This window comes from Halictus rubicundus, chromosome 13 (assembly GCF_050948215.1).
Source record: "Halictus rubicundus isolate RS-2024b chromosome 13, iyHalRubi1_principal, whole genome shotgun sequence".
NCBI lineage: Eukaryota > Metazoa > Arthropoda > Insecta > Hymenoptera > Halictidae > Halictus > Halictus rubicundus.
In genome coordinates, this window is record NC_135161.1 from 4,722,325 (window position 1) to 4,741,109 (window position 18,785).

The following is an 18,785-nucleotide window of genomic DNA, read 5'->3' on the forward strand; positions in this document are numbered from 1 at the left end:
GGGCCGGTTTTATCGAGTTTCGTTTTTTCTTCCGCCGGGGAAACCTAGTTTCGATGCTGTACGCGGATTTTCGTTCGGTGCTGCCGGATAATTATTAGGTTGTCGCGTATGAAACGTCCGGATTTCGAACAGTAACGTTGAACAAACATAGTCTTCTCCTAAAAGGACTTCTTTGATCCTTTACGTTCTTCTTTTATGAGATTGTCATCCCTATTTCGTGATCTTCGTTACCCTCGATGAATAGCGTAAGTTAATTAACACTGAACCCACTACCGCCGGTTAGAATGACCGGTTCCAGATTCTTTATTTTACAATTACTGTAATTAGAAAGTAGCTTCCGTGGGAAATTATTAAATATGTTTAGTAGAGCATGCATTGGGTTGTCCGGAAAGTTCGTGCCGTTTTTTTGTAGGCATTTAGGATAGGTCTGAATATGTCAGAATGGTTGAAAACAAACGGTATGTGTACATAGTCTAAAAGGTGATCTTTCGGGCATTTTTAGAAAAAAGTTTGATTAGGATACATTCATTTTTGTTAGTTTTATACGCTCTTAAGTATGGAAGGAAACAGAGTGCATTCGAGGCATTTGACGCTTTTTTCTTCTAAAAGCTTTTGGAGCTTGGTTGGGATGTGCTACCCCATTCACCCTATTAACCAGATAGGGCAATACAAAATTCCCATAATGACAAAAACTTTAACACTTTGGTGAAAAACGCAAGTTGTGTGAAAGATGGTGAAAGATTATGGAACAAAATTATGGCACTTATAATAATTCAATAAACATAATCTGTACTGCGTTCGAGTTTTCCTTAAAAAAAAAAATCCACACGAACATTCCGGACAACCCAATACTATAGTACGAACCGCACAAAATCCAAATAAATTCAATCTCGTAATTTTTATAAGACAACATGACATCAGTTACTTTTAAGGCTCGGTAGGTTTAGGGTTAATCGATACATTTTGACCAAACATAACACTCGTATAAAAACAAAAACACTCCAAAGCTTCCGGAGATTGGTATTATAACAGTTTTCAAGCTCGAAATCTCCGTTTACCGTTTCTGTGTAATTTTCATCGCTGCGTAGATTTTCGGTGGTTTTTCAATCTTTGCAGTGGGTTGATTCAAACAGTTCTGATTTTTCCAAATTTTTAGATTAACAAAAACGATAGAACGGCTGTTCGAGGGCCATTTTTACTCAAGCGGTGTACAGGATGTTCCAAAAACAAGTCGGAAAGGAGGAATAAAGTTTTCTCGTTCGGCGTCTCGTTTTCGAGAAAATCGATTTTGGAGATTCACGTGATCTAGTATACAGGGTGTCCTGAAGACTGTGAACAATCAATTGGGATGTAATTCTACACGCAAAAATGAGTCGAAAAGAAAGAATCAAATTTGTTCATTTGACGTTTTGTTTTCGAGAAAATCGAGATTGAAAGTTCAGCAAACACGCCTGCTATTAGATAGGAATCGGCTGACGCGTCTGAGTATGACCTACCGATTCTACTTCGCGCATATACTATAGCACGCGAACCTGGCGGATCTTTAAATTCGTTTTTCTCAAAAACGAGGCGCCAAACTACAAAATTTTACTCTTTCTTTTCGACTCACTTTTGCGTGTAAAATCACTTCCCGATCGGTTGTCCACGGTATACAGGACACCCTGTGTATGCAGCAAGTAGAATTGGTCGGCGATGATCAGACGCGTCAGCCGATTCCTATCTAATAGCCGCCGCGCGTATTCCCTGGATTTTCAAACTCGATTTACCGGAAAATGAAGCGTCGAACGAGCAAATGTTATTACTTTTTTTTTAGCTTGTTTTTGCACGTAGAATTACCACCAGGCGGTCCGTTTGACGCTAAATGTACCGAGCATTAAAAATGACTGTTATTGTACATTTTTGATTTAAGAAATTTATTCGATCATTTTCTATGAAAGACAAGGTTAACAATTCGGAAATAAATAATCTAGAACCGGAATTCGGAAATAAATTTGAATTTGAATTTTTACAATATTGAATTAAATTACAATTTAAATTTTCTTTGAATTTGAAATATCTGCTTAAAAATTCTCTTCTTCGTTTTGTATCCTCTGGTACACAGCACCGTTTAACCAGTTAACTATTTAAACCACTATTGCGGTGCGGTTGAGGTGTACATGCGTCGTATAAAATAAAAAATTTCCATTCGCTATATAAACTGGAAATTTCATTATGATGGAATAAAAATGTCGTTTGGTGATATGTTTCCTTTATATTACCCAATAAAACTGCTATGTATGTTTTTTTCTTAAATTTGATTATTCTTTTTGGTATATTATCAAATGTATTACTATTTACAAGCTAAGTTGATTATTTTTTACCTTGCTTTGAATAATACCACACTGAAATCAACCGAATCTCTTAAAATTGTTCTTTTTCTTTCATTTTCCTTGTTTATGAATTTTCTTATTTTTTGACAATTTTTAAGTTTTCAAGAATAATAACATTTGCAATTTGTTAATTTTTTATCGAAAATTTATAACACTACTTGTCCGGCGTTCGACGTGTATACTCGTCACTGTTTGATTTTAATTCCGCATCCCTTGAGGGATTTTTAAAATTAAATTCCGCAGTTAACTGGTTAATGCAAAAATGGTGAAAGTTGAAACAGTTGATCATTGGCTAATGAGAAATTAACTAAAGATTTCTATAAGACACAATATGTATAATACCGAAGGATGTTACGTTTGTCTCATGCAAGCCACGCTAAAATTATATTACGTTTATTTTATTTAACACTGAACGTACCACGGTCAAAATGGCCGGTTATCCATTTCACAATTATTGAAATTGTAAAAACGTTTTCATAGGAAATTACTAGACTGCGGATTTTATGCATTTATGACAAAAAATGAGTAGCAGTAATTCAAAACAGTAAAAAGATTAAAGGAGTTTAACAATGTCAATATACCATTTTTAACCTATAAAAATGATTAATGAGCAAAATAAATTTCTACTTACCTCCAATAGATTACAATTGATGTATAAAAATTTTATTTTGCATAAAGATCCGCAGTCTAGAAATTACTGAATTGACTTCTTTATTTTAGCACATATTATAATGAAAATCGTACACAGTTTAAATAAATTCAATCTTCTCTCTTGTATAAGACGTCTGACTTTTATATGTTTTGTGCTTGGTAGGTTTAGTGTTAAGCACATATTATAATGAAAATCGTTCAGAGTTTAAGTAAATTCTCTCTTCTATAAGACGTTTAATTTTTATATCGTTTTGCTTGGCAGGTTTATTGTTAATGCCAATTCTACCGTTGAGATATGGTGTCGTCGTGGGGAGAAGGTACAGCAAGATAAAGAAAAGCGAACGAAGTCGTAGAAAGGAGAAGAAAAAACAGCAAGATGGAAAAAAGAGAGCAAAATCGTAAGGAGAAGAAGAGGCAATAAAATAAAGAAATAAGCGAACGACGTCGTAAGAAGAGGAAGTAGCAGAACGCTAACGAGAAGAGATCGAAATCGTGAAGAACGAGCAGCGAGATAAAGAAAAGTGGCGGAAGTCGTAAGAAGAAGAAGGAGAAGGAGAAGAATAAGGGGATAAGACATAGGAACGAAATTGTACAAAAGTAAGAGGAAAGGAGGAAGAATGGAAGGGAAAGGGGGGAAGTAGAAGAAGAAGAAGGGTAAGGAGAAGAAGACTGTGAAGGTGGTGTAGGCGTAGCGTAGCGTAAGGCAGAAAGTGATGCTTGGTATTCGTATAGCGCATCAGACAGAGGCACATACCCCGAAGCCATGTAATTCATTACTAAAGCAATCTCACCCTGCCCTATCTCTGCCCCCTTCCCCTCCGCGCTCTCTGCCTGGTCCCTCTCGCCCCCTTTCCACCCCCTTATCACCCCCTCGCACCCCTCGCACCCCTTGCAACCCCGCGAAGCCTATCCACCGGGGTTGCAGAGAGTGAGTGCGCGGGCGCGTTCGCGTTATAATATAAAAAAAAGAAGAAAAAAGAAGGGGGAGAGGGAGCGAGCGAGCAAGAGAGAGAGAGAGAGAGAGAGAGAGAGGGAGAGAGAGAGAGGAAAAAAGGAAGAGGCAGCCGGATGAGGAAGGAGAAGGGCCCGAATAGAATAGCGCCCCTGACGACAAAACAAAATGAAACACAAAGCCGTGTTTTCATAATTAAAAAGATTGCATGCACTGAGTACAGTTCTCTCTTGCTCTCGCTTTTTCTACCGTTGCCGTTCTATGCTCGTCTCCTCTACGGAGCCTTTCTCTTCGCTACGCTGTATTTCTCTTTTTCCCTTTCCATCTGATTTTCTCTGTGATTGTCCGACCAGCCTTTCTTCCTGGACGACGCTTTCTCTCTCTCTCTCTCTCTCTCTCTCTCTCTCTCTCTCTCTCTCTTTCTCTCCCTCCCTCTCTATCCAACTCTATCTCGTTTTCTCCCGTTTCGTATCCCTCTACAACCCCTTCTCCCCCTCTCTCTGTTCCTCTCTTTTTCCCACGTCACCCCTTCTTTCTTCCTTTCACCCACGCCGTTTTAATGATTTAGATATAAACCAAGTATTTTTCGGCTCGCCCTTGTCCACGCCTAATCGCGTTTAGATTTATCGGGCCTCCAACTCCGCCTCCGCCGCCGCCGCCGCGCCGGTGTTTCACCATCGATGCGGATCTCACACGACTTCGTTAGAGATACCGTTTTGCATGGTAATTCCAGCGATGGAAAGAAACGATACTTAACAGATTTCATATGTCCGACTTGAAAGTTACGTACATCGCAACTAGAATTACGCGCAACCACAAAATGATTCGCTTTATCCTCCCGGAGACGCAAACTCACGCCGTAACGCGAGACTAGTAAAATCGACGTAACAGTAACTTTGTCACAATCCGCGTGAATCACGATATAATTTGTAGACACCGCAACACAATTACGAAATGAAAGAATTACTGTGAATTCTCTATATATCTCAACAACACGGGTCTTGCCAGCGTCTTGTATCGTCGAGGAGACATACTCTAGCCGTGTTATGTTTACCCTCCTCGACATCCGAGGCCTCTCGAGCATCGTGGCTACTCACGGTGTATACCCCGCGGTAGTGGGGTACATTCCGCGACGTTTATCATCCAGGCCTTGGCGCCATATACAGGATGTCTGACCCGATTTTGACATCTTGATTTCTTCGCTATTGTTAGTCCTACCAAAAAATGTTTCAGATAAGAATTAAATGGTGCTGAGTGGGGCATAATTTGGTGTTATTAGTTTACTCGTAGGTGAACGCGTTAAGGTCATATGAAGGTCAACTTCGTTTTTTTAGTTAAAATTATATACTTTTTAATGCACCAATCGACGCAATTGGACATTCTTTATAAAAAAGTATTGATCTATTTATGTTGAAAAATTAGTCGTTTAGGAAATATTTCGATTTAAATAATTCTAAGGTGTCATCTGTCGCACTGGAGGATGTGCCACTACATATTCGTCTAACGATGTGGACGCGACAAAATGGATGTCCTGCACATTATGCTTTAGTTGCAAGAAACGCATTAAATCGAGTATTTCCAAATCGTTAGATTTGAAGAGGAGGTCCCATTCATTTTCAGCACGATCATTCGATTTTACGCCCCTCGACTTTTTTTTATGGGGCCATTTGAAAAATAAAGTTTACGCTGAAGCTCCGCCTACAGTGGCTGATACGAAACAAAGAATTGTCGCTGAATGTTGCAAAATATCAACCGATACGGTTAAAAACTGTAGGACAATCTTTCCTCTATCGACTTCAAAAATGTCGTGATACAAATGGTCGTTATGTTGAACCTTTTCTGTAAGGAATAAAAGCGAACGTCTTAGTGCGACAGTAATGGTGTTTTGGAATTATTTGAATCAAAATATCTCCTAAACTACTAATTCTTCAATATAGATAGGTTAACACTTTTTTATAAAGAATGTCCAACTGCATCGATTGATGCATTAAAAAGTATATAATTTCATTTAAATAAACGAAGTTGACCTTCATATGACCTTAACGCGTTCATCCAGGAATAAACTAATAACACCAAACTATGCTCCACTCGGCACCGTTCAATTTTTATCTGAAACATTTTTCGGTAGGACGCACAGCACCGAAGAAATCAAGATGTCAAAATCGGGTGAGACACCCTGTATAGAGAAATCACTGTGAACAAACAGTAAAATATCTCTGAGATATTGGGGGGTTATCCTTCGGAGACGCAAACACGTGGAGTCGTAACGCAGGACAAGTACAATCGACGTAACAGAAATTTTGTCACAATCGAGGTGAATCACGATATAATTTGTACGAACGTAGACACCGCAACACAATTGTAAAATGAAAGAATTATTCAGCGAATAAAATATCTCTGAGATATTGGGGGTTTGTAAGATGTCAAGGATTTTTATTAAATATGACAGGTACGATTTCGTCCTGCGTCCTGCACGATATTTTCTAACGACGACAATAAGCACGACCAGAGGCTAATGGGTTTTCTTTCGTCGAGCACTCGCGTTGAAAGCGTTCCGACAAAGAAACGCGCGAAATGAATATGTACCCGGACAGATACTAGAATGCATTAGAGAAATGGGTTAATTACCGCTTACTCTTTGAAACATCTACCGTTTTGTTTTCGTTCCTCGTGGAGGCCGGAGGGGCAGGAGCAGGGGCAGGGACAGGCTACATACGTTACATTCGTTGAAAATATAGTTCCACGCGAAATTATACTTCTGATCCACCTATTCATTACCCCCTAGATCACGTGCACAGGCTCCGCGTTCTATACGCGAGTATGCAAATATTTCAAATGCGCGTACATACAATTTCTTTTCATTCTTTCATATTCTACGCGGAATAAATTCCACTCCGAAATGAACGTCACAAGTGGTGAACAGAAATATCCGTGTGTTTCCGGGCTTCGTTTGGAACGACAGCGACGATGATAGTGACGGTAATCATTGTCCTCGGTAAACTAATTGCACGATCTACGAAGAAATTATAGGTAAACATTTCGAGTTATTTTAACTCCTTCCGTTTCAATCGAATTTTTTTGAGGAGCTGTTGTGCGAATTTTTCAACGTTCAAGGGCTGAAATTAAAGTTGAAAGTTCGCATTTTGCGATAGGTTCATTTAGGTTTGTGGGAAAATTCGTAATCATATTGGAAAATTGAGAAATTTGAGACTGTTAACACGGTGAAAGTTGACTGGAATTTATGGGGGTTCTTCGAGTCATTTTTAGAATGGATTTCAATGTAGGAATTTTTCAACGTTCGAGGGCTCAAATTAAAGTTGAAAGTTCGCACTTTGCGATAGAAATATTTGGAATTGTAGCAAACTTCGAAATCATATTGAAAAATTGAGAAAATTGCGTCTCTTAACTCGGTCAAAATTGACTAGAATTTATCGGGGTTCTTCGACTCATTTTTAGAATGCAATCCCAAATAGGAATTTTGTAACTTTCGGGGGCTTAAATTAAAGTTGAAAGTTCGCACTTTGCGATAGAAATATTTGGAATTGTAGCAAACTTCGAAATCATATTGAAAAATTGATAAATTTGAGACTGTTAACACTGTCAAAGTTGACTCGAATTTATGGGGGTTCTTCTAGCCATTTCTGGAATGTACTCCCATACAGGAATTTTAAAATGTCGAGGGCTGAAATTAAAGTTGAAAGTTCGCACTTTACGGTAGGTTCATTTAGGTGTGTGGGAAATTTCGCAATCGCGTAGAAAATTCATCGAATTGCGAGTTCGATCAAAATCGACTGGATTTTACGGGGGTTATTTCAAATCGATCTTAAATATTTTTTTGAAAGAATTTCCTGTAGTTTTTCGGCGATTGTTCGGAACTGTGAATACGGAGAAGTTTTCAAACATCGAACGACAGTGAACGTATCGACGTGGTGATACTTAAGCGTCGCGATGGCCAGTGGCCACACGCGCATTCACCGACGATTTATGGGGTTGAAAGGATCGCTTTACCTACAAGGGTACTTCTTTCTATTTATCCTCGGTCTTTTATCGGTCTCTTTGATTTCAACTTTCTATTTTCTTCGGGAAACATGTTCCACAGATTTTGATGTCAATCCCTTGCACGTAAACAGCGCAATTTTTTATCCCCAATAATAGTTTATTGTCAATAATCGGATCAATCAATCCTGCTGACAGTAAGGTAACTGTACTAAAATTGACGTTATTCATAATTATCCAACAAAATTATCCTTTTTCAAAATTTCAACATTTCCTTTAAAAGTATAGAAAGTTACGAATATTTTTAGTCATTAGAAACAATTAAAATTGAGTGGATAAAACGATTCTCCGCCGCATTAGAGGTTCCATCGCGATTGGCAGATGATCAAAATCACATCTCGCTTTATTAAACATTTCGTTATATCGAGCTTCCGATCGAGAACGCTGCGAATGCATAAAATCCGCAGTCAATTTATAATTTATCGGGAATTTCCTAGCAAGCGAGACTTAATTTCTGTTGCGCTAGCGCCAGCGCTTTTGTGTACATGAATATTTCGACGAAACCGGTAAATCACACCGGTGATCGCTTATCTGTGGGAGATTAATCGCGTTCGATGGGAACATACGAGGGTGTGAGACGAGGATAAAAGTTTATACCCTCGAATAGAGGGTGTAAACGCGAGGACGATAGATGCTGAAATTCGGAAAACATAACGAAAACTGCAGGAGGTCTCCCAGTAGCGTGAAAAATTTCACAAATGAATAAGCCGTTTATTTTGAAAGTGGCCTAAGTCCGTTTGTGAATTATTTTTTGTTGTCCGTAATTACGTGTACAACTTCAAGTTAGTTGTCACTTTATTCTAAATGAAATGAAACAAGAGGATTTCGTATCAACAAAATTTTTGGAGGACGCAATTTCTAAAAGGGTAAAGAATTCTAACGGAGAAACAATAAATTGGTTAAAAATATGCTGGATGCGTTTTTTGAGAGATGAACCATATAAAATTTTCTATAAGATATCAATGGATGAGAATGCAAAGTTGAAAATCCTGGATTTATTACCACGTCGGGGTATATGAAGAAAGGTCGAAAATATTGTATTGACACCACTTTATAAAAATATAAGACGAATTACAACAGCGAAATACAAGGACATGATGGACTTACTACGATATATACCACCGGAGCACCATGACTTCTTCAAATCCTTCCCGCATACACAAAATGTAGATAAGCAGTAAATTGTTATGTATTTTATGTGGTTAGAAAATGTCCTGAATTGCATAAATTGTGTTTTTGAAGTGTTGTAAAGATATATAAGGTAAATTGAGTATTGTTTTTTCAATTTGAAGCATTTTAAACTACGTCGAATGGACTTGGGCTCTTTCAAATTTTATAACGAATTTGGTTGTTAACTTTGAAAGTGGTTTAACTCCATTTTTGGTAAGAAAACACATATTGTTCACTTAGTAATTGCTATTATTTTAATAGAAACTATAAATTTAACTCTTTGAGATACACTTAAGCAGTATGACACAACTTAAGCAGAAACACAAACCCTTAGATATCTCAATTTAAGTATAAGTGGACTGAGGCCAGTTTCAAAATAAACGGCTCAAATCTCCTGTTGCAAATGGAAATATACGACGAGTTACCAATAAAATATGTGACAAGTGACGAGCGCAGAAGGAAAAACAGTGAAAACTCAAGAAATTGTCCAAATGACGTGTTATATTTCAAGTGCCTACTTCGTTATAAAAATAAGATTAGAGGAAAAAATAGTGAACTGTGCGAACAGATTTGAAAACAATTGATAACAATGGGCACAGGAGATCTCGTCGATACGAATTCGCCGGGTCTGGTCGGGCAGGACAGGGTCCACGCAAGAGCCATTAGCTTCTATTATTACGGTCCTTCTGTTGAAGTCACCATACCATCCTCCATTTTCTTCTTTGTATTCACGTTGCGGCCAAGCAAGGACCCTCGATCCCTTTGCTTCACTTTCGATTCTTTATTCTTTTCTTCGAATCTGTGAACCTGCGGCGTGTCACGCTGGTTCTCCTCGTCTTTATTATTTTTGTTTCTCCACGCCGAGCCGCGCCGCGAATTAATCAACTACCGGTCCCTTTAATATGAAACGCCGATTCTTCCTTTGTCTCTTCGAATTTGTCTCCGTCTTCTTACCCCCCGGATCGTTCATCTATCGTGCGTGGAAATTACGAGACCGAATGAAGACACGATTCATAATCAATCTCCTCCTTCGAAATTATAATCGAAGACCTTGCTGCAAAACGGGGTAAATCCTGATTTTTTAAATTATTTAATCAGCAATGCATACCCACAACTTCGACGGGTCATCTCTCACAGGTCGAGACATCTTCAATCGAATTTCTTTAGTTAACTCGTTGCACTGTAGCGTCGAGTCAGATTCGTGACGAAGAGTTTGAACAGGTTCTATTAAACATTTGTTATGTAACATTTGTTACTTATTAATTTTGTTCAAACCGCAATAAAATTCTGTTTTATTGTCCTCGATGTATGTACAGGGTGTAAAAAAATGTTTGGTCTTGGCTGCCATAGGCGTATTCTACATCTACGGATCGATGAAGTTTGTATTGGTTTGAGTTTTTGTAAAATTGTCCTTGAATGTCAAGGTCAAATTTCTTTTTATTGCATTATATCCTACGCGATATGATGATAAACAAAAATTTTACCGTGAAATTCAAGGTCAAGGGCAATTTTGCGGCAACTCTTTTTACAGATCTTCATAAATCCGAAGATGTAGAATAAGCCTATGGCAATCAAGACCAAACATTTCTTTACACCCTGTACATACATCGACGACAATAAGACAGAATTTTACACCCTGTACAATACAGATACAATACAATACAAGACAGAATTTCTATACATCCAGTACAATAGCCATTGGAGAGTACATATGCACAGAATAAATACATGGTGTCCCAAAAATGTTGCGTTTCCATGAAATGGATGGTTCCTGAGGTGATTTGAAGAAACTTTTTGCTTTACGAAAATATTCTCCGCGGCTCCGTTAAGGAGTTATTAACGAAAAACGCGGACCAATCGTAACGCGGCTACAGCAGACGGATGCTGGCTCGCTGAGCGTGACTTTGTCATTGGCTGAGCCGGAATCGGTGCGCTGTAGCCGCGCCCTGATTGGCTCGTGCTTTTCAATAATAACTCCTTAACGAAGCAGCGCAGAATATTTTCGCAAAGGAAAAAGTTTCTTCAAATGACCTCAGAAATTACTCCTTTCAAGAAAATACAATATTTCTGGGACACCTTTATTCGTTTTTCTTCCTTCACGCAAATATGTACACGATTAATCAGTTAGCTGTTTTTGACGAGTATACTCGTCAAGAAGAAATGGCAATATTTTGTGTTATGACAAGTGTACTCGTCAAAACAGTTGTACGGTTAATTTTTGCGACGCAATTTACAGATTTTTCAAAGACTTTCAAAAACAGATTTTTCGCAACAGCCAACTGATTAAGCGAAGCACAATTGAATTCGTTGAGTTAAGTGAAAAAGCGAAGGGTGTCTGAACGGTACCGAGAAAAACGAGCGAACCGCCCGTCATCGGCGAGAAGGTTGATGACAATCGCAAATGAAAAAGTTTCGTTTCGATTTAATCCGGTTGAACGGATGACCTGTAGATCCCGGTGCCCCCTCCACGATTCCCAGCCCCAGTTCCCATCCCTCTGCCATCCCGTGCCTCTCTCTCTCCTGTCCGATGCCCTTGTCATGACGGTTTCCTAAGCCAGACGATTACTCATCATCCCCCGACTAGTTGTACAACAGAACGACTACACTGACGAGGTTATTTTAATCAACGAAACCGCGTCCTCCCCCTTACTACCACCCCCGCGCGCCGCCATCGCCATCGCCATCGCCATCGCCGGCGACTCTCTTCCAACTCCGGGGCTGCCTCGCCAACCCCCTTACACAACAAGAGTGCACATGAAACCATAGTGCTACCAGGGAGATCAACAGGACCGAGCCAGACAACCGGATGTTATCATTTCAACAACATTTCTCTCCATTGTGCCGGCGCACCGCCTCTCTCGCTCCCTCTCTCTCTCTGTCTCTCGCTCTCCCTTTCTCTCGCCTCGCAACCAACGTGCCTCAACCCCTTGCTTCTTTAATTCTGTTCGAGAGACGCCAACCCTTGCCTGCTCTGTAAGTAAACAGACATAGACATTTTAGTATGTTATTCGGTGGGAACAGGACAGTTTCACGGGGTGATTTGTAACCCTACCGGAAGCCCATTGGATTTTTCACTGTTGTGTCGTCTCGTTTCGAAAGTGTGCATTCCCATAATTAACACTAGGCTTACGGGACCCGTCAAAATGACGGGTCCTAGTGTTCTTAATTCACAATTATCGAAATTGTAAAGATGGAAGAATGAGAAATTATTCAACAAATTTATTTCTTTGGCTATACAGCGAATTCTCGATACATGTCTACAACACGGGTCTTTCTCGAGACATACTCGAGCCGTGTTATGTTTACACTCCTCGACGTTCGAGGCCTCTCGAGTTAATCGTTAATCAGTATTTAACCGACAAGAAATTGCAATATTTAAAATTTTAAAAAAGTCGATTTTCAACAAGAAATCAAGGTCGCTGTCATATCTTTTACTGGAATAGGGTATTTTTAACTTCATAATATTGTAGGCGACGTCGAAACGAATTCAACGTCCTGCTATACAATGACTTTCAGATGACCTTGAAAGATAATATCGCCATGAATCAATTGCCAGAATATTTGAAATATTTCGACAGCGCGTAATAGCAACGCCTCGCATTTAGAGGTAAACAAATGAACGTAAACATTGTGAATGCTCATTTCCTCAACGTTTGTGTCGCAAGATGTGTTAGTTCATTACATGAAATTGTGAGATACGTTATAACAATGAACCGGTACGCTAATAGTAAATTTGGTTTTTTGTGAGTTAAGTTCTGAAGCAATGTTTACGTTCATTTATTTACCTCTAAATGCGAGGCGTTGCTATTACGTACCGTCGAAATATTTCAAATATTCTGGCAATTGATTCATGGCGATATTTTCGTTCAAGGTCATCTGAAAGTCATCGTATAGCAGGTCGATGAATTCGTTCCGACGTCGCGTACAATATTACGAAATTAAAAATACCCAGTTCCATTAAAAGATATGACAGCGACCTTGATTTTGTTGTTGAAAATCGATTTTTTTTAATCAAAAAATTGCAATTTCTTGTCGGCTAAATACTGATTAACTTTGGTACGAAACACTTTTCTGTCCGACCACCCGAAGGGGCTGAAAAATCGTGGGGACTAATTTGCGCCGCACCCTGTATAGAGATATCACTGTAAATTGTAAAAGGAATGGCTAAAAATTTGGGTAGATACATTTTCGTTATTTTTATGAGGTAATGTATTAGGTTGTTCGGAAAGGAATTTCGTTCTTTTTTTTTTGTGAAAATGAAAGACGATTTTCTTATAGTGTATAAATATTTTATTTAATTAAAATTAAAAGCAATTTGTTTACTGGGACGAATTCTTATAGTGTATAAATATTTTATTTAATTATATATTCTCCATTTTGGTGCAATACCAAAGTACCCAATTACCCAATTTTGTTTTTATCAGCTTCAACTGGCTCTCCAGAACGTGGTGCGTTTTTAACATCAAAATTGCCGGAACGAAATTTCGCAAACCAGTTTTGCCACTGGCGTTCTATCAATACATCTTCTCTGTGCACATCGAATAATTTTGTTTCATGCTTGAACAGCATTTTTACCTTTTCGATAGTAAAAAACTAAAACATGCCGAAAATGCAGCTTTCGACTTTCCATATTTGATAGGGCCCCAAACGAAAACTATTGCGCAGAATCAAACAAACTTTTTCACAAACAAGCCTTGCTATATCAGCTGTCAAAATGTGTAATGACAATGCGGTTTAAGTGTGAAGTTGGCTGCGAAAAAATACAATCACGTCCTCTGTTGGGAAAAAACTAAATTACTTTCCGAACAACCCAGTAGAATAGGAATATTCAGTGCCCCGTAAAGCTAGTATTAATATACAGCGGATTTTATGCATTCACAAAATTTAACCCTTTGCACTCGGATGTCTCCTCTAAGGCGACATTATGAGCCATAATCGATGACTCCGAGTGCAAAGGGTTAAAAATGTTGATTTAGTAATACAATTTGACTCCACAACAACAATTTTTCCCTAAAACGTTACCTAGTTATCGGACATTGTTCGACCACGGTATTTTCCATTTGCAACAATTAATGTTCGAGTTGTAAACAAACGAATGGAGACCGGAGAAAGTGCAACGACCGAGACAAAATTTGCGATAATGGCTGTAACAGATTTTGCATTATTTACAATGTTAGTTTCGACCTCTGTCTCCCCTACCCAACTGTGGCGGCGAATCGAGATTTAGCCGATCGAAATCGGTATGAGTGACCCTTCTCATTCCGGAATTTTGTGAACACCTGTCGCCTGAGCCTCGGCGTAGGAGTGGAAAGGGTAGCCTAAGCGTGGAAGAAGTAACATTAGTCTTAAAGTTTGTACGTCGATGGTCATGGGCGGTCGCGTGACGTAGGCTTGCTCCTCTATGTTTCGTAGTCTACATGAAAGCGGAAAGGATTAAGGGAATTAGAGTGGGTGGATGCGTGGTAGGTGCGAGTCCTGGTAGGCTCATCCAATCTTTGTCGGAGTCGGATCACAAAGGTTTTTTAAACTCGTCCCTGCCGAGCTTTATGCGTCTCTGTGTGTGGATGGTAGCGGGTAGGTAGCACGCCGCTCTGCTACCAAACGCACCACCACGAGACCACTACCACAAGCATTACCACCGCCACCATTGCCACCCCTTGGCTCTCTCCCCTCTGTAAGAGTAAGAAGAGGCCAGTAGAGGGAACAGGCAGCACCAGCCACCGGTACTCTATTCATTTATACATTACCGTAGTAGAGCCTCGTGCAGAAGGGCTGCGCAGGCTCATGGTAGGGGTTGCGCGGGGGCGGATTATAGGGACCAGGGATTGTGATAAGGGTGGGGGGTCGGTGCGGGTTGGGAGGAGGATGGGGGTGGACGGTAGAGGCAGACTCTCGAGGAGAATCGAATATAATGCAGCCTCCGGTCCGCCGTTTTTATGAAATGCATAAATAAACGAAGGCGAGGGACGATTCTTCGTTTTCACGGCAAAAGGAGATTAAAAATCTCCGCCTTTTGTCCCGGGGATCCCACCTCCCGACCGTCATCCCCTTGTCTTGTCTCTCTCTCTCTCTCTCTCTCTCTCTCTCTCTCTCTCTCTCTCTCTCTCTCTCTCTCTGGCTCTCTCTTTCCTCTCCTCTCTTTTTCTCGGTCCCACCAACGCGACCAAGAAATGTTTTTTCTTCCCCCGTGAATGCCACCCCTCGATATTACAATTTCACCCGCGTATATTCCATTCTCCTCTCGTTACTGCCCATTATTATCGTCGTCCAGAGAATGAATGCAGGCTTGGACAATTCTTTAATTACAGTCCTGCGTAGAAATCATTTCGCGAGATTTTCTGCATTAGATTCTTTGGTACGCCCCGTTAATAATTCAATCAGAACCGTTTGTTTGACAATTTCATTTTATTCAGATCTTTTTTCATTTCAAACCGAACGTCATTTTAACTACTATTTCGTCTGACGCTATAAATATACGCGTCGATGGAAAATAAAATAATTTTTATTGTAAGAGAAAATATTTTGTATTTCAAAATAAATGTAAAATGATCAGGTCGCTACTACGTACGTTGTTTCGCAACGGAAAGTATTGGGTTGTTCGGAAAGTAATTTCGTTTCTTCCCAACAGAGGACGTGATTGTATTTTTTCGCAGCCTACTTCACACTTAAGCCGCATTGTCATTGTATAGTTTGACAGCTGATACAGCAAGGCTTGTTTGTGAAAAAGTTTGATTCTGCGCAATAGTTTCTGTTTGGTGCCCTATCAAATATGGAAAGTCGAAAGCAGCATTTTCGGCATGTTTTGACCTTCAATTTTTTAAATGGAATGCTGTATATTTTTTTATATCGCATGAAAGCGCGTGTCTAGACGAATTCATCCGTATACTGCACAGTGACCTTCGAGGACATGCAATGTCACAAATGGAAGAAACATTTTGAATATTTCATACCAATGTGAAGCTACTTTTCGTACCGAAGTTGTTGGATTTTCGTCAAATTGTAAGAGGACTTCTAACTTTTTATTTTCAGAAAGAAGACATTTCCGAGTATGACACTTATTTTGGAAAGACCCTGTTTCCTTCAAACGCTTGGCACACAAAACAAACTGATTTTCATTTGGTTGCACTCTGTCCGGATATTCTTCTAGGTATTTCAATTTACTTCGTCTTTTATTTCCATTGCACTGGTAATAAATACGTACCATATCCGCCTTCTCGTCCACCGAACAACGATACATTATTATGCGATATTATTAATCGGTTTCGGAAGTAATACTGAAATTGTCTCGTCAGTAGTAGTCGAGAAGTTGTCTGAAGTTGTCTCGGGAGTAGAAACTAGAAGTAAACACTCTGAATGTGAATGACATCATCTGATTCGTATGAATAAGGAATACTCGTAAACACATTGGTATGAAATATTCTAAATACTTCTTCCATTTCTGACCTTGCATGACCTTGAAGGTCATTGTGCAGTATACGGATGAATTCGTCTAGACACACGCTTCCATGTGCTGTCAAAAATAAACAGCATTCCATTTAAAAAATTTAAGGAATAATATAAACACAAAAAAATCACATACGCCATTGTGTTGCGTATAAAAAACAGTACTACTTTTTTTCTAATATTTACTATTTACAAGAAAAACGCTGGCTAGTAATAGCGTGAACACCCTGTATAATTAAATAAAATATTTATACACTGTAAGAAAATCGTCTTTCATTTTCACCAAAAAAAAAAAAACGAAATTACTTTCCGAGCATCCCAATAGAAACAATAAAGTCTGACGTCCAAAACCCATGACGTCATCGGTATCCTCGGTGACGTAATTTCCGCAGTCTAGTCGTCGCATTCTTCAAATCTTCTGATGTTTTTACATTGTTTCGCATTCCAACTGCTCGTGGTCGTCATAAATGCGTAAAATCCGCCGCAGTCTAGCGGTAACAAACGAACTGGTAGATACAATTGCAGCAACGCTTCATAAATTCGGAGTAACGATCGTTCCCAGCATCTTCCCGCGGACTACCTCAAGTTCTCTGGCATCGTGTAACGTTTCTATTGCAAAAAGCATATTAAATAAATTCTGAAATAAATTCTATAGTTTAGATTCACCGCGTCCCTCTTTCTTTTCTATTCTTTTTGCACACTCTACGACTCTCTGACTCGAAGCACGACACGTGTGCACGTAATAACAAAGCTCGGCAATATAGTGAATTCTCGTTACAAGTCAGTGCCAACCTTACGATTTCGAGTCAGTGGAACTACCCCCACCACCGCGGGGTATACCCCGCACTCGAACTTCGCTCATTCTACGTGCAACATTGTATGGGAGAAAGACGTTTTTTCAGTCTTCTTGTCACTATCGGTTAATAGTCATAGGCTTATGACTTATAGACGGATGTGACTCTTAGGTTTTCAGCGTATCCTGTGTATTTCAAATGCGACGCTCGGCGAGAACCTCAGATTTCGTCTAAGAGTCAGTCGCCGAAACCGCGCAACTGACTCGTAACGAGAACTCACTGTATTGGTTGACAAGTCTGTGTTCGTTTAAATAAGACTGATTCTGATCCCGTGTGAATAACCTGAACCACTAATTCTCGAACAAAGCATAGCGATTTTTCGGCGGTATCGAGCGTATATTTTCGAACAGCAGGCGGCGAGATTCGCGTAACACGGGGGGGGGGGGGCAACGCAACGGTGTACAAGAAAGAAAATCAGGCTCGAATGTACGTATATTTTCGCCCGCGTTGTACAACAATGACTACGTATAGGTTCTTCTTGCGAGCGTGGAACGTAACGAGGACGAAGAACACGCAAACCTCTTCGTCTCCTTTCTTCGGCTCTTGGCTTGGTTCCTGGCCTTCTCGCCCGTGTGCCGCTTTTTTCATTCCAGTGTTCTCTCCTCTTCCCGTCGTTCCTTCTTTTTTTATTGCAAAATCGCAGGGTAAACAGAGGGAGGAAGAAGAGAGAGAGAGAGAGAGAGAGGGAGGGAGAATGAGAGGTGTCCATGCGTGGATTTTCGCATCGACACTCCCGTAGACGCAGCTCGGAATCGCCTCGATGACGTTAAAAGGAGACTCGATAAACGGGCTGCATTGTCGCATCACGAAGAAAAAGGTTTCCTGCCTCTTTTCCCTCGACTTTTTTCCCTCTCCTTTTCTTTTCCTCGCTCTCTCTCTCTCTCTCTCTCTCTCTCCCCCAGTCTTTCCTTTTTTTATCAGCTACTTCGCACACAGAAGTATACTTAATGAAAATGGCTTCCTCTCGGTACACTTCGACACGGGAAAAGTGATTTCCTTATGACAGTGTGACAAGGGGGATCGACAGCTGACATTCTCTTTTGCTCAGGAATCACTTTAGATAATGTCTCTTGGTTTTCTTCTCTCTTTTTATTTCCTGTTTTATTTACAACAATTATTTACAGCGGAAATGCTGCGAGAAACGACGCTTTCGAACTCTTCGATCGGTTTAGAGAAACAAGGTGTGCTGGAAAATGTTCGCATATATTTCGAGTACAGTGATTTCTCTATATATGTCGCCGAGGCCTGGATGATAAACGTCGCGGAATTATCCCCACCACCGCGGGGTGT

The 18,785-nt window shown here is 39.9% G+C and overlaps 1 protein-coding gene across 1 annotated transcript in view; it reads right to left on the reverse strand.

Annotated features, from left to right (window-relative positions):
• The window catches only part of LOC143360130 (uncharacterized), a 131,218-nt gene that overhangs the window by 39,702 nt on the left and 72,731 nt on the right, over positions 1 to 18,785 (reverse strand). The gene's annotated exons all lie outside the window — the stretch shown is intronic.